Source organism: Tamandua tetradactyla, chromosome 26 (genome assembly GCF_023851605.1).
Source record: "Tamandua tetradactyla isolate mTamTet1 chromosome 26, mTamTet1.pri, whole genome shotgun sequence".
Taxonomy (NCBI): Eukaryota; Metazoa; Chordata; class Mammalia; order Pilosa; family Myrmecophagidae; genus Tamandua; species Tamandua tetradactyla.
Window position 1 is genome coordinate 20,537,815 of NC_135352.1, and position 27,785 is coordinate 20,565,599.

Sequence of the window (27,785 nt, forward strand, 5' to 3'; positions counted from 1 at the left end):
GAAAGCAAAAACCACCTTCTGTTAAACCAACCTATTTCTCAACAGGTTCCGTAGGATATTCATTTGTTGGTGCCACTATTCTACCTCTACAAAATACAGCCCGTGGGCAATACACACATACTGTACATTTGTGCACCAGATTATTCCATTTTGGTTATCTGATTTTTTTTTCTATTTTAAATATATAAGAAATTATAATCAAGGTAGTTTACAAACAACCTGTTGAAGATCTGGTGTGAAATAAAGGTTCTTTAAGAGTTGATGGTTACGTTACAACAAAACAAAAACATTCACTCTTTTACCCTCCCTAAGAAAGCGTACAGGAGAAAAAATAATTTCTTGAATGATGTAATTATACATCATCATGTAGCAGGGATGGGATGGTCAGCTCTGCTCTGGTGAAGTCCTTCTTGTTCCTGGGGGGCTGCATCGGCGGAGGCAACTTCCAGCTCTGTTCCTGAAGCCAGCACATGTCCTCGGAGACTTGCCTCATTAGCTTCTCAGCCTTCAAACCCTGCTTCTGTTCTTTTGACTGCTCAACCTGCTTCTTGGCTTGTTTCAGAAGCTTCTCGAACCCCTCGTCCTCTGGCAGAGCTTGGTGGGAGGTGGGCCTCTCTTTGTGCTTTCAGCTCCTCCAGCTTCTGCCGCAGGTCCCTCAGGGCCTCCAGCCCATCATTGAGGTGACTCTGCCGGGTCAGAGATGCCTGGAGATCCAGTTCTGAGTCCAGAGATGTAAACACTGGACACTCTTTTACTGTTCATCTGAGGACAGGCTGGCAACTAGTTCTTTTGACTCTCAAATTTCACTGCTCAGTGGAGTTTTGCACCAATAGTGACTTTTGAGCCAGGGTTGAACTGTCGTTGTCACTCCCATTTAACCTGTGGATGCATTCGTTCTGCTGTCCTGGGAGCGTACTGTCACATTGTGCCTCACAAAAGGGTGCTGTGGGGAGCTCAGGCCACTGCGGTCTTTGGGGTGCACTGCCATGTTGCTGTTAACCGCTTCATTGGTATTTGTCTCTTTATCAACCAGGAAAGGTATTCTAGTTGGTTTTCTTTCCTTCTCCTGTCATCATTCACTTCAGACACACTAGTACATGAATTTAAGTCTTCTATACAGCTATTGTCCTCTGGATAATTAAGTTCATTCTCTTCTTCAGTCGCAGTTTCATCAGAGGCCTCTCTTAGCATTGCCAGCCAACCTTCATCTGGACCCCTCTGCTCTCCTTGCAAAGAAGGTTCCCGTTGCTCTTCCTGTGTCAATCTCTGTTCTGCAGCCAAAAGCTCAGCAGTTGTGTTTGCTGACACCGCATCCTCACCTATAGAGTCTACTGGTGGCTGGTTTGGTCGAAATACAAAATCCTCATTTTCTTCTTCCTGCTTTTTGTAAGTCATTTGCTTGGAAGGAAGCAACTTATACTGCAGAGTGAAAATCTTATTTGAAAATGGTAAATCTGCCAAGCGTCTGAGATCCAGCCAGGCATTCTTTTCCCTTCTGTTTCTACTGACAGAGCAGAGATCTACTCTCAGTGTCTTCTGTTGTAAGGCTGTTTGAGAAATGGCCATTCTGAATACATCACTGAATAAGATCGGTTCTGTGGCTGGATGGAATTTTGTTAGAAACAGACAGCTGACATCAGTTGAGAGGGAAGTACTGCAAGGCTAAAATATATTTTAAAAGTATGAGGTATCAAGCAGGCATGAAGATTTTGGAGTTGTGCTATAACCACAATGAAGCTTGAACTTTTCACATCATATCTGAGTCCTACTGCACCCAGGCAGTCTCTATAATGGCCACACCATCCTCACTGTATGTGACATCTTTCATTTCTCTAGATTGTTTTACGAAAGCTTCATAGACACCTCTGTATCCACCTACTGACTCATCAGATACAGCAGCAGACATGCAGGCCACTCTCTCCCCAAGCACGTGGCTTACTCTTCTCCTTGGTAAAGGTTTTTCCATATCTGTAGTTCCTTCATATAATGGTTCTCTAGCGCATTCATTAAGGTCTTTGTCCTTAAAAGAGACTGGGACGCTGCTCCTGAATCAGAATCTAGCAATATCTGCTCTTCGCTGAAGCCAATTTCTGCAAAATAGTTCATCAATTCAGTCCTCAGAGTCAGCAGTGAACTGATGGAGCAGTGATGGAGAGCGGTGTCAGGAGAAAACATGGGAAAATGGGCCTTCCAAAGCCAAGGGAGAGCCTGGAGGGGACAAGGAGGAAAGGGATGACCTTGAGGACAGGGATGTCACAGACTTGGGGGCCTCAGTCAGTGGGGTAGTGGGGCCTGTGGCTGTGGCGGCCACCCACAGGAGTCAGTCGGGGACTTGACCACCTCATTGTCATGGATGGTGGTGATGAGTCGAGAAGGAATATAACTGCCTTTCTCTTGCAGAAGGAAGTCCAGTTTATACCGATGGTCCCCATCGATCTGACGCCCCTGACTGCTGTAACAGAGTCTCTGGAACTGAGGGGGTTGAGCAACACTGTTCTGGAGGTATTGAGGGACCCCTGACTGGATGCCAGAGAGCCCAGGTTGCAACCAGAAGACATGGACATGGTGCTGGTAGAGAGGCTTTGAAATTGTGAATGCAAATAAGTAGTTAATTTAGTGGTTTCTTCAAGTTTTTGTAGCAGCTCTTTTCTTCTCTCTTCCAATTTCAAGCTCTTGGCCAGAGCTCACTCACCGACAGCAGCTCCTCCTCCAGCTGCCACCACTCAGCTTCCAGGTGTTCCAGCCCATGGGGAGTGCATTTCTGGGAGTGACAAACTGAACCTCTTTCAAAAGTTCTTCTTTTTCATTGATCAGCATCAGCTTCTCTTTTTCAATGTCCAGACCCCCAGGCCAGGCCTCACTATCCCATTTTGACAGTTCAATTTTAAAGTTGTCCATACTTCTTTTGGATTCTTCATACCGTAGGCTTAGCCTGAACTTTTCAGCTAAATTTGATCTACTTCTCACTTCTATATCTCTGGAAATGCTTGTTTGTGACCCAACATCAAGAATATGTCTGGGGAGACACAGATGAGAGTTCACAGGACTGGATCTTAAGTCTGGTTCAGACTTGCCAATGCTTCTAAGTGAACAATTTCATAGCATTCATTAATTTTAGAAAGTTCTTACTCATTCTCTCTACTTCTTCTGACCCATTCTCTCTTTCCTAGTGTGACCCGAATTTCATACATGTTACATCATTTGGTATTTTCCCATACATATTGGCTGCTCTATTCCTTCTTAGTTATGATTTTTCTTTTTTCCTTTCTTTTGTCTCTTTGTATTTTAGCTTGGATTCTTTTTCTTAATCTGTCTTCAGGTTCATTCATTCTTGCCTTTTTTGCCACTCTTTGCTGTTAAGTCCATCTAACCAATAAATGTTTTCTATCTTACATGTTATATTTAGAATATCCATTTGGTTCTTTTATCATTTATTTCTCTATGTTGAAATTTTCCATCTCTTCATGCATGCTGTCCACCTTTTCCACCATTTTTAGCATAATTGTTTTAAAGACCCTTTCAAATAATTACAATACCTAGGTTATATGTGTATCTGTTTATATTGACTATTTTCTTGATCCTAGGTCACAATTTATTGCTTCTTTATTTTTCTTGTACTTTTTGAATACAAACAGATATTTTGAATAAATTAACAGAGGAATGTTAAAAAAAATCTGCAAAAATGTTTCCTCATCTTGCTGGTCTGTTATAGTCAATAAACTTAGTAAGTCTGTGGTTCAGGTCTGTCTGAGATTTTTTGCAAGTTTTATTTGATCCAATTTGCCATTGGCTTAACATTATTTCCAGTGCAAGCTCATAACTTGGCCTTCACTATGGCTTGAGATGCAAGCACTAGTGTGATTCTGGTGAACAATTTGCTCTTTACAGAGAAGCCTCAGCTTTATGAATTGTAAGATATGTTTGTATGCTTTATTTACAAGCTTCCAGCTTGTTGAGTTGAGGGGAAGTTCTCATTGCTCTCCAGTCCTGATATTGCTGTGTTCTTGGCTTTTGAGATCTCTTTCTCTGGCCATCTGCCCTGCCTCCAGCCTTTGGAGTGCCGATGCTTTATAATTTTTGAAGGCTGAGGATATTCAGAACAGATTTCTGTGAGGTTTCCTCCACCAGCCCCAGACTTCAGCTGCTGAAAGACTTGCTCTGACCTCAGTATTATATGGAATACTTTCATGCACACAGCGAAGACCTGTGGAAACAACTGGGAAATAGGTGCAAACTCACTGTATGGTTGAAACTCCTTAGTATTGTAATCTGCTACAGGAGCTCACATGCAACCACAAAAAGTTCATCAAAATTCAGGCTAGTTTCTTGTTACTTTATCTATGGTGAATTTACCCTCCTATCACAACTCCACTGGAGGTAAGATGATGAGATCTGCCTTGGTCTCTTCTCTCCTTTAAAGTGCTTATAACTGTCTGGAATTCAGTTCATTAATTTTCTTTTGAGTCTTTAGGTCTCTATGGTAGAAACAAATAAATAAACCAAAGCAAAAATACTGACTATGATGTGCAGTTTATCTGAGTTGTTTTTGAATGTTAAAGTATGGGTAAATGTTCTCCTAGGACTTTTACATCATTATCAGAAGCAGATGTGTGCAATCAGATATTAACTCACATTTTCAAGATTTAAGAAAATAGAAATTTTAGTACAATGGACTTTAGAATCATTAAGAATAAACAAAAACGTGTTCTATATGCATTTTGCACAAGCTAAATATTCTCTACTTAGTAAAAAATTCCTAGTCATTTTATTCACATTCTGTCTTTCTTTCTGATTATCTTAGAAAAACATATTTTCCACAAAACATTTAATTTTGATTAGTTGACTTGGTTTTCAAAGATAACTAAGATGTTTGACTTCATGTGATTGCTTGCTAGAAATTAGTCCATTTGCATTATTCTGGGGTCATTAAATAGTAAGTCATTGCTTATACTGAACTTGGCTTGCACAGATCAGTTCTGTTGCTTATTTTACCATTGAGGAAATAGTAAATCATTACACTATCAATACATTTCCCAATTTTATTGTCTTAATGTCTTATCTGACAATGTGCAGAAATGATGACTCATACTTTATATTTGCACTCGTTTCTAATATGTATTTCCAGATCATTTCACATAAGGAATAGAATCTTTATAAATTATATATATGTGTGTGTGTCTGCCTACATATATTTATATATGCATAGTTGTATAGCTATATCTTTGTAACTTTTTACATTTCATAATAATAGAACACTATTTTATTATATGCTTTAAATGTGTAATTTTCTAAAGAATGGACACAGCTGACTCAGTATATATGTATTCGCAAGAATCTTATTTAGTTAGGAGAATATTGCTGCAATTGTCCTTTTCAGCATTGTCTATGCTACAGAATAATTATAATTCTTCCAACCAGTCAGAAAACAAACTTGATTACTGTTCTAGTTTGCTAGCTGCCGAAATGCAATATAGCAGGAACAGAATGGCATTTAAGAAGGGGAATTTAATAAGTTGCTAGTTTATAGTTCCAAGGCTGAGAAAATGTCCCAATTAAAACATCTATAGAAATGTCCAATCTAAGGCATCCAGGTAAAGATACCTTGGTTCAAGAAGGCTGATGAAGTTCAGGGTCTCTCTCTCAAGTGAGAAGGCACATGGTGAACACAGTCAGGTTTCTCTCCCAGCTGGAGGGGCACATGGCAAACATGGTATCATCTGCTAGTTTTCTCTCCTGGCTTCCTGTTTCATGAAGCTCCCCAGGAGGCATTTTCCTTCTTCATCTCCAAAGTGCTGGCTGGTGGACTCTGCTTCATGGTGCTGAGCATTCTCTGCTCTCTCTGAATCTCCTCTTTCTCCAAAATGTTTTCTCTTTTATAAGATTCCTGTAAACTAATCAAGACCCACCTGGATGGGTGGAGACAGGTCTCCACCTAATCCAGTTTAACAGCCACTCTTGATTGAGTCACATCTCCAGGGAGATGATCTAGTTACAGTTTAAAGTATACAGTACTGAATAGGGATTAGAAGAAACAGCTGCCTTTACAAAATGGGATTAGGATTAAAACATGGCTTTTCTAGGTTACATACATCCTTTCAAACCAGCACAATTACCGTATAAGAAAAAAGTAACATAATACATTGAATTCAAGGCTGTTTTCAGGTACTTTTTTTTTTTGGTTTGCAACTAAGGGAATAAAGATTGTGAGTACAACACTTCTTTAAAAATACCCTTTGTGCAATTGGGAACACCAATATAGTATAGTTAATGAAACTTTGTTTTATATTTAGTTATGCATCTCTCATCAAAGTGTCTGTTAAAATTTGCTTGGACATCTTACCCATTGTATTAGGGTTCTGTAGAGAAACAGAGTCAACAGGGAACACTCGCAAATATAAAATTTATAAAAGTGTCTCACGTGACTGTGGGAACACAGAGTCCAAAATTTGCAGGGCAAATTGTGAAGCCACAATTCTGATGGGGGGTCTGGACGAAATCCACAGGAGAGGCTCACCAGCTGAAGCAGGAAGAGAGCCTGTCTCTTCTGAATCCTCCTTAAAAGGCTTCCAGTGATTAGATTGAACATCACTCATTGCAGAAGACACTCCTCTTGGTTGATTACAAATGGAATCAGTTGTGGACGCAGCTGATGTGATCATGATCTAATTCTATGAAATGTCCTTGTTGCAACAGACAGACCAGCACTTGCCCAAGCAGAAAAACAGGGGCCACTGCTTGGCCAAGTTGACACATGAACCTGACCATGACACCCACATTCTTTATGTAACAGCACAGCATTACTTTTAAAACAATTAGTGAGATTTCCATGAAAAGTTTGACAAGGAGTCAAACCTTGTGACCTGTTCAAACCTTGCTGTCTGCCAGGCTAGTCATAGGGGAGGGGAGAACTTATAAGGGATCTCAGAAAATTCTGAGATCTGGTTCTCCTGATGACAGTCCAACTGAATATGGTCATTCAGATTTTTTAGACTTTGTCTCAAGTTGAATGGTTAAAGTCTTAGCAAAAATATAAAGATTTTCCAATTCAGAATATTCTGATGAAGGATTCCTTTGAAACTCATTAAATTCACTCTGAACTACATTAGGGAGTGATCGACAGTTTTATTTTGAATGCTAATTCAGGATTAGCAAGTAAGGTAGGTTTACTTGTGTTGCTAACTTTCTGAGTCCAAATGAGACGAAAATAAAAATACTCCATGGACTTATCTTAGGAAGTCCGAGAATGTTAAGAAAGAAATAGATCTAGATTTAAATCCTTAATTGCCTCTTAACTTCTTACTAGTTGTGTGACTCAGACATATTATTTAGACCGAGCTTCAACTCTAATACCTGTTTTTTACAGTTCAAGATTAGAGGCACTATATACAAAATTCTTATTCAACTGTCTGGCACATCATAGTACATTAATAAAGAATGGAGGATAGTGTATCTTTCATTGACCAATCATATTGGTTTGGTATTTTGAGTGAGGATCCTGAATTTAAAGGAAATTATTAAAAACCCTGATTAATCCATAATTCCTTGTGAAAGGAATATAAAAGTACAATATCAAGTAAATGGATTTTTATTACTATTATTGCTTTATTTATTAAACTAAAATATGTTGGCTATTGCTTTAGATATTCAAAGATAATTACAGCATAGCCATATTTTCTCTACATTTTAACTTAATTCCATGCTTTGTCTCTTTTTCAAACAGGGCTAGAATGTCAAAACCATTTAACTTATTTTTAAATCATTAAAAATAGATTAAAGATTACATATCTGGAAATTGAGCTTTGGTATTAAAAATTTCCCACTGAAAATCATTTTTAAATATTATAAAACAATTTATCCAAAGTAATAAAGGCAAATTACTTGCAGAGAAATAAATGGATTCAAATATTTTTCAGGAGCACTAAAACTTTCCACACATGATATGGACTTTATCTTCCAATTGGACATTACTGAACAGAAGATAAATAAACATTTAAGAGCATGATAAAATGGGGAAGTTTATATCTTTAATAATAATGACTGTTATGTCTCCTTTAAAGATGAAATGACATTTTCTGAACTAAAGTAAAAAATTTAAATATTTCCTTACTTCCTAATTTTACCAGCCATTGTGCTGATTCATTACATATTTAAATCCAATTAGTCCTCATAATAACCGTATGATAAAGTTAGTATTAGTATCTCTATTTTACTGATATGGAAAGAAAAGAGCAAAAGGTTTAAGTAAACATGCTCAAATTCACACTTGAAGAATTCAATGAGATCATTTTTGAGTCCATTCATTCTCACCTCAAAGCCTACATTACTACCCACACTTCTAAATTGCCTCCTACTCCTATGTCAAATCAATTTTCTTCATGAAATAATATAAAGTATATATTGGATGCTAACCAACCCCTGATCACTGTGCTGCCTGTTCATAAGTCAGAGTTTCATCACAAATATTTATTTTCTGTTCTTAGGTGCTTAAGGAAGTTGTTCTAGTTTGCTAGCTGCCAGAATGCAATAAACCAGAAACCGAATGGCTTTTAAAAAGGGGGAATTTAATAAGTTTCTAATTTACAGCTCTAAGGCCAAGAAAATGTCCCAATTAAAGCAAGTCTATAGAAATAGACTTTTTCTAGATGCCAATCTGAGGTATCCAGGGAAAGATACCTTGGTTCAAGAAGGCTGATGAAATTCAGGATTTCTCTCTCAGGCGACAAGGCACATGGCAAATACACTCAGGGCTTCTCTCTCATCTGGAAAGGCCCATGGTAAACACGGCTTAATCTGTTAGCTTTCTCTACTGACTTCCTGTTTCATGAAGCTCCATGAAAGGCGTTTTCCTTCTTCATCTCCAAAGGTTGCTGGCTGGTGGACTCGGCTTCTCGTGTCTATGTCGTTCTTTTCTGCTCACTCTGAATCACTCTCATTCTCCAAAATATTTCCTCTTATATAGGATTCCAGTAAACTAATCAAAACCCACCCGTGCAGCAGAGAGGAAGAGAAAAGGATAAAAAATAAACAAGAAATATATATTTTTCTTTTTTTCCTGAAAAAAAGAAAATAATAAAAAATAAACAAAAAAGCAATACATTTCAAAGCACAGCACAGCTATTAGTTGTAGAACAGATTTAAGAGTTTGATATGGGTTACAATTCCACTATTTTAGGTTTTGACTTCTAGCTACTCTAAGATACTGGAAATTAAAGGAAATATCAATATAATGATTCTGCAATCATACTCGTTTGTTAAATTCTACCTTCTCTGTAGAACTCCACCATCTTTCTCCCACTCTTTAGGGGAGGTGTGCCAGTTTGAATCTGTGGTGGACCCCAGAAAATTCATGTCCCTTAGTCCTCATTCAATATTGCTGGCTGGGAGCTTTTTGATTGTTCCCATGGAGATGCGACTCACCTAATTGCGGGTGTTGAGTTTTGATTAGAGGGAGATGTGACTTCACCCATTCCAGGTGAGCTTTGACTGGAATCCTTTAAAAGAGGAAACATTTTGGAGAGAGTCCCTTTTTTAGAGCCATGAAAATGATGACAGCTGGAGCCCATGCCACCAGAGACCTTTGAAGATGAAGAAAGAATACGTCCCTGGGGGAGCTTCATGAAGCAAGGAACCTGGAGAGAAAGCTAGCAGACATTGCATGTTCGCCATGTGCCTTTCCAGTGAAGAAAGAAACCCTGAACTTCATCAGCCTTTCTTGAGTGAAGGTAACCATTTGTGCCTTAATTTGGACATTTTTATAGACTTGCTTTAACTGGGACATTTTCTCCACCTTAGAGTTTTAAACTAACAACTTATTAAATTCCCCTTTTTAAAAAGCCATTCCATTTCTGGTATATTGCATTCCCGCAGCTAGCAAACTAGAACAGGGGATACATTTTTAAATGTCAATTTTCTTGCAGATGTACAGGAAAAAATTTTTATATTAACATAAACATACATGTATTTTGTGATGGAGAGTAAGATTCAGATTTGGTTTTAAAGTAAAACGCAATGTTGAAGGAACTTCTGTTTCCTATGGGCAAGGTTTTCCCAAACATTCAGCAGCATCCATTTTTTGAATTGAGAAGAACCAGGAAGAGAGCCGCTGAATCAACTAAGCGAGGTAAGGGCCTGCTTAGGTCTGCATTTTGAAAAGAATTAAATTTGCGATTTAGTATCCTTCTTCCAAAATCTCATTATACCCTGAAACAATTCTGAAAGCGTATTTTTTTGTATTACTTATTTTCAAATAAATCTACAGCATTTCAGGCAATATAATAAAATCAATTGTTTTTCAGCAGTTATGCTTACAAATACCTTTCCACTGGATATTTATTATGCCTTCCTTGTAATCTAGAAAACTGTTGTATAAGGCAAAGTATTGAAGAGAAAGTACACAACTTGTTCAAAAGGTATCCTGGCTTATTTCACAAGGGGAGCAGCTTCAACTGTATGAGAAAGTGGGAGTCTTCCCAACTAGTTAGTTGTGTGATTTTAGGAAGTCACCCTCCCTGCACCCCACACCTCATCTGTAAAATTAATGGTTTATTTAGAAGTGAATTCAATCCTCAATGTCTCTTCTAGTTGTACATTTACATGGCTCTCAAATGCCATTAATAAACATACAACAATCCCTTGAGTAAGAACATTTCTCTCTTCAGTCATTTCAGTTTAAGATGGTCATTATTCCCTTCCAAAAGGAGGGGCAGGAATTCATGGTCCTCGAACCATGTTCTCTGAGAAGCCCTGCTGCTGCCACCCAAAACCAGGCTGACTGTGTAGGCTTATGCTATCCCTTCATTTACAAAGTCACAGTCATACTTTCTAAGAAGGAAGAGAGGCACACTGGAGTGTGTCTGCAAGTCCTATGGATTTCCTACAAAAACAGCATGCCTTCGTGGGCGATAGAAGGAAAGGGGGCCCTTGTCTTCATTTACCGACTATGGCCTTGTATGTTTTCCCATTATCCTGTGTCTATCCATTATTCCATGTCATGTGTGATGCTGTGGAATTCATGTGAGTTGGAAATGACCGCTCATTGCACAATAATGGTTTTAACTCACTTTCGGTTCCCTAAACATCTGAAATGTTTCATCTTTGTGAGCTATCCTCACGTTGTAGGAAATAATAGAAACTATGAGTGTGTACCAGTTTTTAAACATTTATAATAAATTTTGACAAAAATTAGTATAACTTTCAAATATTAAGTCTGTCACTTTTTAAATATCTTGGTAAGAATTGAGCAGTTCTTTTTATTTTTTTTACATGGGCAGGCACTGGGAATCAAACCCAGATCTACGGCATGGCAGTGAGAACTCTGCCTGCTGAGCCACCGTGGCCCGCCCTCTTTTGGTATTTAATTGTGTTGCATTGACAGTTTCAACTACCATCTATATATCACTTTCTTTCAAATCTCTGTCCCGGAATCTCAACTTTCACTCTTACTTTGTAGGTGTCTGCACTTCCCACTATGCTGTGAGCTGCTGGTGGCACCAGCCTGAATGGGCCCCAGTCAGCTGAGCGTGGAGACGCTTACCTAGAGCTCTACAGATACCAGCTTTTGTCTTTTAGATAAAAAAAGAGGAACAGTGTGATAAAGGAATCTTTTACAATCACATAATCTTTTAGGAGCAGGAGTGGAAATAGAACTCAGTTCTTCTTATTCCTGTTTACTGCCTTTTTTAAATGACAGCTCTCTTATTGTATCAGGCAGAACATTCTGGGATGCCTCAGACACATAATTTCCTAGACTGAAAGTTCTGTGAAAGCCCCAAGAGGCAAGGAAGTCTGCCTTGTACTTTATTGAATACTAGGACCTAGTGCATTGCCAGAACGGTTTCCCTCCCCTCCCCCAGAGGCAAAGGGCTGGATTTTTGTTTTTTTCTGTTTCTTTCCCTCAGCCCAAATGTGTTTTTACCTGTGTCCTGAGAACAACAGAGCCTTAAGGCTTTTGTTTCATAGTCAAGACAGATAGAAGAATCTAGAAGTGAGCCATGACTTTCCCGAAGAAGTAATTGGTCTCTTCTTATAGACCTGAACCAAGAGGGAAATTCCCTGTTCTTCAAGCCTGGTTTCAGTCTTTCCGATGAGGTCTGTGGAAAGGGTGTCAACTCTCTGTATGGCTCATGCTGGCTCATATTAAGCTTTAGCAACTTATTAAATATTTTAGCTATTTTTCTTACTTATAAGATTGTGTGGCACCCATTTTATTTTATTCGCACAATCTTTTCCAACAAAGAAAGGGGCAGCACCCTGCTGTCTTTCCTTGTAGGTGTCTGTATTTCTTCAAGTTTACAGGTCATTTGATTTCCCTGTGAACCCATATTTTTGATAAATGCAAGAATTTTATGATTTTGTAGATTATCTGGATTATTTTGTGGTTTGAAGCAAAACTGTTTCCAGCTTTCTATCTCCTCAGTGAAAGCTAGCTTTCTCTCATTGTTCTTTCTTGTCTCTAGGATCTGTTGTCCTAGTCCCTTTTCATTTTTTCCTGCTCAGGGCCCTGCCTCTCAGGACAGATTTTTTTTGACATGTGCATGCCAGATATCACTTTTTTTGTTATGCGCAGTCCCTTCCCTTGTCCCCACATTGCCTGGTAAACACTGATCTACTCTCAGTCTCTGCAAATATGCTATTTCTATATATATCTATAAGTGGCAACATGCAATATTTGTCTGATATCTTACATTAGCACCAACAATGCCTGAGGGTTATTATTTCTCCACATTCTTTCCAAAACTTATTATTTTCCTTTTTCTTTCATAATACTAGCCATCCTTGTGGGTGTGGAGTAGTATCTTATTGTGGTTTTGATTTGTATTTCCCTAATGGCTAATAGTGTTGAGCATCTTTACATGTGCTCATCCGGTTATCTTCTTTGGACAAATGTCTCTTCAGTTCCTTTGCCCATTTTTTGAGTTGTTTGTCTTTTTGTTGCTATATTGTAAAAGGTCTTTATGTATTCTGGATATCAAGCCCTTACCTGCTGTATGGTTTGCAACTCTTTTTCCTATAATTGTTTTAATCCCATGTGTATAGTTGACAACCCTTTGATCATATCAAATATTTTACTATGATTGCATTTCCCCTTTTAGCTGTGTCTAAAACTCTTCCATTCTTACTGATTCTAAGCTCTTTATTTGATCTTTAATGGTGTGGTTTGTGTGTCAGTGTGTTCCTTAGCTCAGAAACTTCCCTTGCCGTAATATTTTGTGGTTTTTATCAGCTTGTATCATCAGCTCCTGTTTATATGAATTTGTATTTTTACTGAGAAGAATCATATGCCTTTTTTTATAAGAACTATGTTCTTCCAAACAGGCCACATTATTTTGGTGAGTTCCACCCTCCCTGCCCTTCCCTCACCCCGTCATTTTTGGTACTACATTTTGGTACTATTTATTATTATCTTAATCAAGGTGCTATTTCTTAAAGGTCTTTTATCTTTTTCTATTATTTCCTTTTGGGAAAGTCTATAAAAATCAATATAGACATCTGTATATATATATGCAGATTTATTTTTCTTTCGTATTTGACATCACTTTATTTCCCATTGTGCTAGCTTCTATGAAGTCTTCCAGCTACTTTGTTTTCTCTTTACCGGTATCAGTATGGTATTCAACCAATTGTAAGATATAATTTAATTTAATTTAAAATCTTAATAGCTTTTTTATTAGAGCAGTTGTAGGTTTACAGAAAAATCATGCATATAGTACAGAGTTCCCATACACCACTCCCCATATACCAATCCCAACGCAATTTTCCTTATTATTAACATTTTGCATTAGTATGGTGCCTTTTCTACAATTGATGAAACAATATTTTTATAATTATATTATTACCTATAGGGTTCACCCTTTGATTTGAACAGTTCTGTAGGGCTTTTGATAGCTTTATGCATTGCTAAACTTTTTAATAATGTACTATTATTTTCTCTCTTGCACTAAAACATGTTCTTGTTGTGCAATAAATGTGATTCACCCCTGATCTCCATAGGGTATTAAATATATTTATTTTGACATCCTTTATTACGTCTGTTTCTTCATTAAGAGTTTTCCCATTTGCAAAGTCTGATTTCTCTCATAATGTTGGTCTTCCATAGATGTTTTGCAGCTCTTCTTTGTACCCTCATCTTTGGGAGGCACATTTCCCTGTGTGTATTTTGAGTTGTGAAGCCTTGCGGTCACAATCACTTTCTTACTACAGTAGGCTCTGTTGCTGCAACCTCTGATAAAAATTTTGACTCTCCGTTTGCTTCCTTCTCAGTGTCACCATTCTTAAAATTTATTATTATAGGTATATATTTGGTCTTAATTTTTTTAAGAGTTATGTTTTTCTTTTTTTTCTTCCTTCCTTGCTTTTTTTTTGTCTTTTTTAAATGTAGATTTCCATTTATTGACTAGTTTGCTTTTATCCTATTAAGTTCATTGACATGCAAACACACACAACACACTCACACATACACACACACACACAACAATATATGCACAAAGAGAATGAGAGAACATGTATTTATTTTCTCATTTGTCTGTTCTAAATACTTCCTGATCTGTGCTCATCGAATCCAGACAACTGAGGGTTATTTTTTAAATTAGATTTTTCTATTTAAATGTCAATTTTTAACATTTGCATTCAAGTTTTGTAAGAAGTTTAAAAACAATAGCATAGACATATAACTTATGCTTATTTGATTTGAGTATTCACAGTCATACATTTTATGACATAATGTTTACATCCTTGGGCCCTTAATTTTGTTGAGTTTTACGTTTGTTGGTCATTAAATTTAAGTACTTTTAAAAGAAGAACAATGGCTATTTTAAGTTCCTATATGACTGAAAATGCTTTTTTATTGTCTGTACACATGAAAGACAACTTGGATGAGTAAAAAATTCTCTACTTTTTTCTGTTCAAAACTTCACATATACTTCTCTATCACCTTCAGACATTTGAAGCTTTTGAGAAGTCTACAATTAATCAAATTTTGTCTCTTTTGTAGATGAGTTATTTTGTCTTTCCTGCCTGGATACTTTATTTATGTATTTATTTTTTTCTGTAGGAAAGTTTTTAATTTTCAACTAATGTTTCTTTTATATTTGCTCTATATTTTTCTTCACAATTATATTGACTCTTCATTTTCTGTTATCAGCATTCATAAATATTTCTTAATTGTTGTCATCTCTGTTTTTTTTGTTACACTTTTGGAAAATTTATGAAAAAATGTTTTCTTAATTTATCAACTCAGATGTCTAAAATGCCAATTAGACTCTGTTGGAAACCAAACGGATTAAAGAAATAGGATCAGAATTCCCAAACTCCATAAAACTGGAAGATCATATGCTTGCACAAATTTCCAATGGTTTACTTAAATGAGGGAAAGGTGAAATATAGTGATCATGGAGAGACTGGCAAACATAATAAGAAGATGCAAAAAAAAAAAAAAAACCCTGAAATTTAAATTCCAGCATAAATATGTGTGGGTTCATTTGAATACCAATTCAGAAAGTTGCAGTGCATTTTTTAAATAAGTAAAATAAAATAATTTAGAGAAGTGGGAAGAGCATGTTGAAGCCATAAAGTAATCTTATAACTGTGGCATTTACAAGTCAAATTCATCTTGGAATATACTTTTAAATATTATTCTCTATATGCTGGAAATGAAATTACAAACTTCAAAGAAAGTCACAGAAGAAGACTAGGATATGTAATTTTAAAAAAGGAAGGAAGGAAGGGAGGGAGGGAGGAAAGAAGGAAGTATATGATTAGGGGGACTCAATAAAATGAAAATAATTATTCTTGTAAAACTTTTAACACACTAGAATTTTGAGAAGTATTAAAAATTTAGTCAATTTACTTATATGTCTACATAGGAGTGGGGTGGTATATATCAGCATATGGACTTCTAATTAAAAATCATTTAGTTCAATTATCCTTGGAATTTGAATGCTGATGGCTATAATTTCTCTCCACTTAACATACAATTGAGGCCAAGTTTAAGAACAGAACTAGATAAGGCCTTAAATGTGAACTGAAATAATATTAGGCATGCCCTTAAATTCAAATGAAGAAGTTTCATCTAATTGTGCATGCACTGACGTCATGGAGATTGAGTGATATGATTCAAACACAACTGCAGATTGGGAAAATTAAACTGACTATTTTGATTTTGAGTACGGGAGGTTGAGAAACCAGTAAAACCTATTTCAGTAATCCAAACAGGCATTTTAACTAATTTGATTGGAATGGGAAATTTTGTAATCATTCAAGAGATGCTGTTAAATTAATTTAACTGAACCTCAGAATAGGAAAAAATCTATACTAAGCAGACATCGTATATTAGCAGTACGTAGTTACAATCAACCAGATTTACTTTTGTGTATTTAGAGATAAATGTGACAGGGAAAATGATAGGTGGCAACAGAGTTTGATTTGTGAGCCCCGGATATTGTTTGGTTTAAAGAGGGTTTGGTGACGGTGTTAGAAATGTGGGCATAGCACCCGGATTTTTTTACTGTAATTTCTGTCACTGTGACAAAGACAAATGTAAAATGCCTGGCAACGCAGTGATGCTGTTCTCAGCCTACCATATTCTATGCTAGGTAGCTGTTTCCAGAGGACCACATTTATGTCTCTGGTCACATACACATGGGCATATACCACACACACACACACACACACACACACACACACACACACACATTTCTTCACATCCACACACCTATCAGATCTGGATGATGCTAATAATTTCAGGATTTACCAATTTTAAGTAGAATAGTCCTATGTTCACATTCTCTAATTCAATGAGCTCAATGGAGGTAGAGCAATTTTTGGTTATATGTTGTGCCAAGAAGTTTAATAAGAGAATGGAAAAGTAGAATATAAACTGGTGGTTTTTATTGTTATGCTATCAATATACCTTTACTTTTTTTTCCATGGCTTCATCGAAACCACATACTCTTCCTCCTTTACTTCTCAGTAACAGTTATTTGCTAACTTCACTGCAACAGAAAGGTCAAGTTGCTATTTTGAAATTCCCAATAAAAAAGTGCCCTCCTTCGTGATCCTGTGCTAGTAATATGAAGATGAAATCCAAATAACTGCTAATCCCCACACTCGATGCTGTGCTTCACTGGCAGAGAAAGGACAAAGAGAATTCTTCTACAAGCAACCGAACATTTGATAACTAGTCAAAGTGCTTTTCTGGTTTCTTGGTATCCACAAAGTCATGCAGAAATATTCCTGGGAAACTGCCGTAGACATCCACATTGAGGAGAAAACAATGGTTTGTAAAAGCATTTGTAAAACAACATAATGAGGAAAGCAGCAATTTATGTTGAGCAAAATTTTTGGTCAAAAGTAATTCATTCACCTTTAAGTATTTTAGAAGAGACTTACATAAAGCAACTATTAAAATTCAATTCTTTTAAATCATTTTTATATAATTCTGTTATACTTCATTTCAAACAAATTCTATGGAACTAAGCTATATAGGTTAACTACTTTAGCTATGATTACAGAGAATTCCAAATTTTACAAAAACAGATTTTTTTTGTAAATAGAACTTGATATTAACTTTTGTTACAAAATGTAAAATGCATATGCAATTAAGAAGAAGTCCTGGAATTTTTCCAAATGAAATTAAAGATGTTTATTATCCAACAATTTAAAAATTGACTTTGATATTTTCTATCTGCTTGCCCACATTTTCTACATTTGCATAATATACATATGTGTATATACACACACATGATTTATATCTATATGTAAGAATCAATTTTGTGTAAGAATTGGTTTCAAAACCTTCAGTTGCCATGTTATTACTATTACATGATATGCTGCATATCTATTTCAGAAAGCATTGTGACAAGCTGAAGCATCCAACTTTACTTAATGACATAACCTTGAAGGAATTTTAAGCTAAAGCCAGTTTGAACAATTGCAAATTTCAGCCGAATCTTAAGAGCCAAATTGAGTAGGGAAACAGTATTAGTTCCACTTCTGGAGCAACAGCTTCTTGCAGCAACTACAATTTGAGTAACTGAAATTAGCAATATAATAGTAAAATGTATGTCTTTTATTCAAACTCTGCTTGTATTTTTAGTTATACTGATGTCATACCTTTCTACTTGAGTGTGACTTGACGTTTAGATTAGAAGCACTTTGAGGGAAGAAATCAGAGTGATTTTCTTTTCAAAAGAAGCAAGGAAAGCTTGGGAAAGTGGGTCTTAGTTTTTAATACAAATGACTCACTTTAAAAATACACTTCTCAAACATTGTTTAGATCTTCAATAATATATTATTAAGATGTCACCCATTGTTAGTTATTTCAAGTATATCAGATATCCTCCCGAGGACATCACATCCTGCCTTTGCCATCACATAACCTCAAGGAAAATAATGACTCTCCAAGGCTCATGATATCTAGCTAAGGTATAAGATGCATAAAAGAAGTTATCAGTGAAGAGATACTGAGATATTTGTGAGTACATCTCTAATAATAAACGTCTCTGACTGGAAATGCTGAAAGTGCATTAGGAAGCAGTTATACCTCTGCACAAAGGTTATCACTTGTCAATAAGAGAAACCACAGTCATTACTAGCAACCAAAACACTCTCCGCTGAAAATGACCCTGGAATAGTCTAGGAAATGGACCTACTTCATCAGATTTTGACTTCTGCCCACTGTTATGATCCCATCATTTATAGTCTGGATTCAATAATAGTACTTGGACATAGTTGATGTCTCCAAGAGCTCAGGTAATCCACTCAAGTAAGTATGTAGGAAAATACAATCCTTCAAGGACAACGCGCCAACTTCTTCCTATGCAATGACCCCAGCATAGTATGTATATGTACATATATTCTTCATTTTATTTCAAGTGGCATTGTGTTAATTTAGCTGTTAATATATCTCAAAATGTTGAAAATTTTGCGATAAATTGATCTTCAAGTCAGACATACCCACCAATGTTTGCCAGGTGCTCACTGACCATTCTTACTAGAATCTGTTCCAGTGACCCCATTCCAGTTGTGAGGAGAGTTAATTCCTAGTACCTCTAGCAGACCTTTAAGTTAATTATGTTAATTAGTTTATACTTTCAACCTCGACACTTTCCTGGGAGCTAGAGACAACTGAAAGGACCACATATTACTTTGTGTGGATTAGAGAAGAGAACATGCTGAAGGAAAGCTTACTCTTTTAACAATTTGCTGAGGAAAGAGAAGTGTTAGTGATCTCTAGGAGAGGGATGCTATTAGAGTAAACACATTGAAAGTGAGGCAGAAAGTATAAAGGAATGCACAAATTGGGAAATCCTCAACAAAGCCAGAAATCAAATATGACTATCTGGACATTCGTTGTGTTTCTACACCCATTTTGATGCCCACAAATCTCTCAGAATTACTGAAAGTGCTCAATGTTCTTTCCTTAAGCAGTGTTTGGTTATTTCCATTCTGGTGGCAAATTGCTCATCATCGGGGTATTTGTCAATTCACGAAGGACTTTCCACCATCAAATGATGCTCTCATCTATAGAGAAGCTTAAAATTAAACAACTTTTTAAATATTCTCTAAAGACCAGTAAAGGATAATGCATTAGACCGTGTCTGGAATAGTCAGAAAAATATTCTGATGAGGCATGACCTTTGATCTGAATCTTAGATGAGCTGACACTTTTCAGATGAACAGAACAGGTAAATAAGGACGAAAGAAAAAGAAGTCACCCAGGTTGTTGTGAAAAGCATGCACTAGTAGGAGAGGCCAGGGTGCTAATTTAAGTATTCCTATCCGATTCAAGGTTTCCCAATATACCAGATGTATTATCATGGCAAGTAACATAACCATGCTTGACCTTAATTTCTTCATATATGAAACAAGCTCTATAATTGGACAGATCTCATTATATTTTAGAACGACATAAATGACATAATGCACGGGGTCATAAAGTATGCATTACCTGACATATAAGAAGCCCTCAATAAGTATTCACTATTTTTTTTTTTAACCCTCACTATCATAATACTTTTGACATGGTCATTCGATTCACTGTGGATTTCTTTTTTGTTTTAATTTTCAAATGAAATCACAACAATAAGAATAAAAGACTTTAAAATAACAGAGCTCTGAAGGAACATAATCAATTTTAGCGCTTTTATAAAACATTCGTTTTTAGTGGTCATTGCATACATCAATCAATCACCTCAGCTAATTAAATTATTTTCCATTTTCAGCCTATAAAAATTTAATTGGATATTGATTCCTGGGCATTTTAGACAAGTTTATTCAATTCAGAAATGTCTATCTGTAGTTTGTTGGTAGCTAATTCTTGCTATGTACAGGAAGACTTGTATACTGATTGTATTGTACAGCATCACCAAACAAAATCTACCCCTTAAAATTGAAGCTATAGTTGCGTATTAAAATCTAACAGCAATATCTTAATTGGCTTTTAGAAATTTCCCTGTTTTCATTTCCTAGGCCACGCAAAACAAATACCATGAAATGGGTCAGGTTAAACAATGGGTATTTATTATCTTGAGGTTTTGAGGCTGGGAAAATGTCCAAATGAAGATATCATCAAGGTGGTACTTTCTCCCCAGGACCATGGCATTCTGGGGCTGGCTGCTGGGCACCCTTGGTCTTTAGTTTGTCACATGCGCTTGGTTAGGTACTTGGTGGCACTTTCTGGACTCTTCCTTCTCTTCCAGGTTCTGTTTCAGCTTCTTGCTTCCCATGGCTTTCTCTCTGCCTGAATTTCATTCGCTTATAAATTATTCCAGTAATAGGATAAAGACCCATCCTGATTGAGGTGGGTCACACCTTAACTGAAGTAACCTCATCAAAAGGTCCTCCTTACAATGGGTTCACACCCACAGGAACGGATTAGATTTAAGAACACTTTTTTTGGGTGCAAACGCTTCCAACCACTGCCTTCTCCACTGCCAGTTAATGATCTAGACCTTGTGTTTATTTATTCTTGATCTGCAGTTCTGGATGTTTCCCCTTATTGAGTTTGGATTTTTATTCTTGCTGCATTGATAGAGGGGATAGAAAAGGAGTCAGAGGAACTGGACCTTCTTGTTTTCTCTAACCTGGACTCAGCGATGATTCAAGTACTGTCAAAAACTAGCTATTGGAGACCTAATACATGTGAAATTCTCATGAGCTGCTTAACAATGCAAACTTGTCTTAGAATATTTCTTTTGTACACGTGTTTTCCCAAATCTGATTCATTTACTTTTTTAGGAAGAAAATTCAGAGTTTCCCAACATTACAGTACATATGAAAAATTTTGTCATATTTTCTTGAAGTCAGCACAGGCACTTTTGACTCTCATGTTCTTCAAATAGTGTTCTTCCATTTATTCTGTTGTAATTGAAATATATTTAAGTTGATTGCTAGCTCTTTGATGACAGGAATAATTTCATTAATTTATTAGGAATCTACATACTGGCTAGTCCTGAGCTAAAACATGGTATTACTCAGTAAACATTTATTGAATTGAATAATAATGTGTCATTAATGGCTCTTATTAAAAAACAATAAGAAAACACAAAGAATTAGGTTGTCAAACTAGACTCACAAGAATCAGAGACAACGCAGTATCACACATTACTAGTCTCAAGGACATAACTAATTCTGAGGCAGAGGAGAAGCAAAAAGTCTTAGATTGTCACTGCAGCTCTCTAGATATGTCTTTGCTCCATCAGATTCACCTTAGTCCAGTGTACCAAGTAAATCTTTAAGAATTATACAGGGCATCACTCATGAAAATAGAAATAATTTTAGTCATGAAACATTGTAGTCATTTTCTGTAGCTCCAGAAATAAATTGCTACAAACTTAGTGGCTTGTAAGAGTGTGTTTATTATTTTCCAGTCTGTAGGTTAGGAGAACAACTTGAGTCTCTCTGGTCTAAAATCAAGGTATCAACAGTATGATTGCATTCCTTTCAAGAGGGTCTATGTAAAAATCACTTTCCTTGACTTTTTCAGCTTCTAGAGGCCACCTGCCTTCATTCGCTTATGGCTTCATTCCTCCATCTTCAAAGATAGCCATAGCCAAGTTGAGTCCTTCACATATTGCATCACTCTGACCGCTTCTGTCTCCCTCTTCCATGTGATAAAAGTACATAGAGAAAAAATTTTTAATTTAAAAATTAAATAAAAAATAAAACAATAAAAAAATATGTACAGAAAACTAAAAAAAAAAAAAATGTGTATAGAGAAAGCTCTGAGGACCCCTTGAAGCCAAAATACAATGCCCTACTTTTTCTTTGGCCTCTCTCTCTTTTTTTTTTTTTTTTTTTACATGAGCAGGCACCGGGAATTGAACCCAGGTCCTATGGCATGGCAGGGTAGGCAAACATTCTTGCCTGCTGAGCCACCGTGGCCCACCCTGGATTCCCTCTTGAGATTCCTCTTGAAATCTTTTGAAATTTGAAATCCCCATCAAGGCAGCCAACCCAGATAACCAATCAAGCCTCTAGTTAATTACATTTGATCCAAAACAATATAAATCCCACCCGCCCTAAACCCATCTCTATAAAATGGACAAAGTCCCGTCCAGTTAATAAGACTCAAACTAATTCCCCCCACCCCCTCTTTTTTTTGTCTTCCCTTATACTTTTTTTTTCTAGCAGTTTTATTGGGATATAATCACATACCATACTAGTTTCCTTTTTATGTCTGTAAAAGTTGCTTGCCATCACTAGAATTTCAAAGCTGCTTCCTGTTTTGCAAGCAATCTGGCTTCCTTGCTGCAAACAAAATTTGGTGTCCAGAATAAAATGCTTTAATCTACAAACTCAAGTCTGACTGGTCTTTTGACACATATTTAATGATCCTTGTGACACTATTGAGCTCACCCAGATAATCCTTGATAACCTTCCTATTTTAAGGTCAGCTGGATAGTAAACTTTATTCCTTCTCCAATTCCTCTTTTTCACATGATAACATTCACAGATTCCAGGGATAAGGATTTGAACCTCTTAGGGTTCCACAACTGTCTACTGTTTCCATTTGCTGCTCTGACATTGACATAACAGATGACCTTTTCAGTAAATCCAGACTCCAAGTGTGGTTAGATTAAATTATGTAGCTCCCCCAAAAGACATGTTCTTATCTTAATCTGCATCCCTGTGGATGTGAATCTATTTAGCAACAGGTTCCTTTGAGGATGTTATTTTTATTTAAGATGGAAACAAGCAGAATCAGAGTCAGCCTTAATCCAGTATTACTGGAGTCCTTGATAAGCAGCAGAAATTTGGAAACAGTGACTTAGAGAAAGTTACAGGGAGAAAGCGGAAGTTAGCAGAAACCAAAAGAGAAGCAGACAGAGATTAAGGACATCACCATGTGATGGGAGACAGAGAAGCAAGCTAAAGAAAGAATGCCAAGATTGCAGCAAGCCAGTGCTAGAATACCACAGACTTTGGGGAGAAAGCATGGTCTTAAGAACATTTTGTTTTCAGACTTCTAGCCTCTGAAACAGTGAGAAAACAAATCCCCATTGGTTAAGCCTACCCATGTGTGTCATGTTCCGTAGAAACTGGGCAAACTGAGATATGAAATTTGTAGACCATAAGCAAATCTATATGGACCACGTACATCTTGCTAAAATCACTATGAGGTTAGTGACTCTTCCACTAGTAAATACCATTAATATGCTGCCAAGAGGTTTGACCAAGCTGCACTTCTTTTTTTCTTTCCTAGGATGAACCAGAAAAAAGGAGAGAATGAATTGCAAGCCTTGTACTAATCCTTATCTTCCTAAACAATATACTTTAGAATTTAAAAGCTTTGGTTTATTTAAGTGACTTCTATATCAAACCATAAATTTCATTGGTTTTTTAAATATCTAATACACTATATATTAATCACTAGTTGTATAAAAATAGAAGGATGGGTTTTATATTTATATGCAATTAACTTCTCTTTATATTCAGGAATGAGCCAGCTACCTCTCTTGCTAGATACAGATCATACACACACACATATATAAAACAGAGAGAAAAAAACCTATAAGAATTTTGGGGACACATCTTGTGGAACCCAATGAGTAAAGAATATTCCATGTAAATATATGCTGGGGCTCTAAGAGCCAGAGCTAATTAATGGCCTTGACCTCTTCCTTTTTAGAAGATTATGGAGCTCATGCTATCAGATGTCATATACCTTATGTGAGTCTTCTCATGTAGAATACGTGTGCGTGAGCATTATCATTTGTTGTTTTGTTTCAGGACTTGTGCTGGTTTGAAGCAGTTGTGTACCCCAGAAAAGGCCAAGTACTTTTAATCCATTCCTGTGAGTACAGGATTAGATTGTTTCAATTGAGATGCAACCCATCCAATTCAAGATGAATCTTAATCTTTTACTGGAATCCTTTATGAGGATAAAAGACAGAAAAAGCTGAGAGAGAGCTGAGACAGAAACAGAGAAGTTTGGAGAAAGCCAAGAGAGAAAAGCTGGAGATGCTGAGAGAGGGCTCACAGAATCTCAAAGAGGAAGACGCTGGAACCAAGAGCCAAAAGTAATGAAACCTGATAGCAAAGAACTAGCAGGCATCAGCCATGTGCCTTGCTATCTGCCAGAGGAACCCTGGATGCCAGTGGCCTTTCTTCACAGAAGGTATTGTCATATTGATACCTTAACAGGGACATTTTCATGGCCTTAGAACGATGGTAAATTAATAAATCCATATTGTTAAAGCCAACCCATTTCTGGTATTGTTTTCTGGCAGCTTTAGCAAACCAAAACCCTCTAGGCTACAACTGATTTAGAAACAATTTCTTATTCAGATATGAAAATTATTATTCACTCAAAGAAAGTAAACGTTGATGCAAACACGCTCTTCTTATAAAGTCTACTGCCTAGAACAACTGATACTCAAATAGTCACCTTGCTTCTTCCTTCATTCAATCTAAGATGTAGCAATGTCACTTTCAATAGAGAAATGTCCCTTCCTAAAAATGTCCATCTATTATTATCATTTTTTTTACTTAACCTCGTTATTATTATTATTTTTGCTGATAACATTTCTCCACATCAGGACCTGAAACAAAAACATTTATTTATTTGCTTGTAATATCCTTTCTCCTCAACTGTGTGTGAACTTCCTGAGGTTGAAAACTAAAAAAGTGCTTGAACCACAGCAGTGTTTGATAAATATATCCTAAATAAATGAATGGAAATTCTTAGAGAGGATGTAGCAGGTGAATGGAAGCTGTGGATTTCTTCCTTCAACAGTTTCTGAAGAGACAATTTTAGAAGAGCAGTTTGACAAGTTTTAAGATTAGATCAGTATTTAATGCAACATATTTGCAAAGACTATTAGTTTGGCAGGTTGAATAGTGGCCCTCCAATGATGTCTACATCCTAATCCCCCCAAACTGTGAAAATGTTCCCTACATGGCAAAAGGGACTTTTCATATGTGATTAAGCGGAGCACCTTGAGATGAGGAGGTTATCCTAGATTACCTGGGTGCACCTGGTATAACCACAGGGGTCCTTATAAGGGGAGGCAGGAGGGTCGAAGACAGAAAAAGTGATATGATGATAGAGGTAGACAGGGATAGGAGAGAGAGACAAAGAGAGAGAGAGAGAGAGATTGAAATTGGAAGATGTAATGCTGCTGTATCTGAAGGTAGAGTAAAAGACCACAAGCCAAGGAACATGGGTGGCTTCTAGCAGTTGTCAAAAGCAAGGAAATGAACTTGTTCCACAAAAGAACCAGTCCTGCTAACACCTTGACTTCAATCCAGTGGAACTGATGTTGGACCTAAAAATGAAGCTGAAATTGCTTGCAATGATGAATAGACTCATAGTGATGGCCACTTCTGAATATTCTCATTCTGTTCCCCAACATTTGGGGAGCGATAATGATTGCCATGTGCTTAGTAGGACAGGTTTTAGAGTAGAGACCATTATAATTTTAAATGAAGGGAATTGAGGCAGAGAAACATTAATTAACCTGCACAAGGTTAATTGAAGTACCTATTCAAATGGTAAAGGTTGAAAACTTAATTTGCACTTTATATGAACTTAAAATTTTCCTATTATGACATTGAAGTCTTGCTTAAATCTATTCAGCCAAATCACTGCAGAAAATTCACCCATGGGAGAACTATGTGCCAAGACGTCTTTGCAAACTGTATCTTCTTAGAAGTAGATGTTTTGTGTCTGAGTACAGCCAAACTAGCCCGTTAGACTTCCATTAATTCACTTGAATATCTGGTAGTAATTTGAAGAATTTGGAGAAAATTTCTGAAAATTGAGATCCATTCCATGTTGAATTTACAGTTCAAGATTTTAAAGCTTGCTGAGTTAGATTTCTTTTTTTAGATTAAAGACCACAGTTTTTGGTATTAAAAAATATGTGAATATCTAAGCTACAAAAAATCGGTATCTCTTATGGGAACCCTATGTTTTAAGCAGGCTTTTCTGGCAAGCCCATAACTTTTTAATAAAAAAAAGTAATATCTCTTTATTTCGTATTATCATGGTACAAAATATTAAATGATTATATCTTTGGAAGCTGAAATTCAAATTAATAAATATCAAATGACTTTTGAAATCCGAAGCTCTTTGGTTATAAAACTGAAATGTGCATATTTTCTGAGGAAATAGTGCCATTAGTGCATATTTTTCTAATTAAAAACCTACCAGTTGCTACTTTATTTCTCTTTGTTGAAATTACTGGAAATGAAACTGCAATATTAGTAAACCTAGATCAATACACCTAAGTAAGACCAGGTTAGCAGCAAGCTTAGAAAGGAATTGCATTTTTACTATTGACTTTATAATAAATCTAGGTTCTTAGCTGAAACAAACACATGTTTAACAATAGCTGAGGATATAGTTGTGCTTTCCTATTGATAGCTGAGGATCACCTATCCTCATAGCTGGCTGGTCACCTCGGGTAATGGTGCCATATTGGGGGCTGAGTGTGGGTCTTTGTTGCTGGCAGATTGAGCACTCAGCAGTGGCTGTAGCCAGATCAGCCTCAGTGAGTGGAAGTCCATGTTGCTGAACCCATGCATAACCTCCATCCCTACCACCATGACCACTTTGTTCATGAGCCCATTGGGCAATGACAGGAGTTGCTGGGGAAAAAGGCTGACTTGTATTCACAGAACGGGTCATCTTATCCACTTGATTATTAAAATCTTCCTCTGCTGAAGTCAACCTCTGGTGTGCATTCACATGGGACACAAATATCTTCATGTTTTTAGCCCACTCAGAAAGGTCTATCCACATACTTCTTCCCCAGACCTCTTTGTCACAAATTTTCCAATTATGGTCTTTCCAAGTCCCTGACCATCCAGCCAAACCATTAGCAACAGCCCATGAGTCAGTATACAAACGCACCTCTGGCCAGTTTTCCTTCCAAGCAAAATGAACAACCAGGTGCATTGCTTGAAGTTCTGCCCCCTGGGAGGATTTCCCCTCACCACTGTCCTTCAAGGACACCCCAGAAAGGGGTTGTAGTGCTGCAGCTGTCCACTTTCGGGTGGTACCTGCATATCATGCTGAACCATCTGTAAACCAGGCCCGAGTTTTCTCTTCCTCAGTCAATTCACTGTAAGGAACTCCCCAAGAGGCCATAGCTCTGGTCTAGGAAAGAGAAGGTAATGTGGTAGCAGGAGTGGAAACCATGGGCATTTGTGCCACTTCTTCATGTAACTTACTTGTGCCTTCAGGACCTGCTCTGGCTCTATCTCGTATATACCATTTCCATTTTACAATAGAGTGCTGCTGTGCACACCCAACTTTATGGTTTGGTGGGTAAGACAACACC

The 27,785-nt window shown here is 36.9% G+C and overlaps 1 pseudogene; it reads right to left on the reverse strand.

The window, feature by feature from the left end:
* Positions 1-352: 352 nt before the first annotated feature.
* Positions 353-27,785, reverse strand: part of LOC143669627 (protein WWC2 pseudogene) — a 32,465-nt pseudogene continuing 5,032 nt past the window's right edge.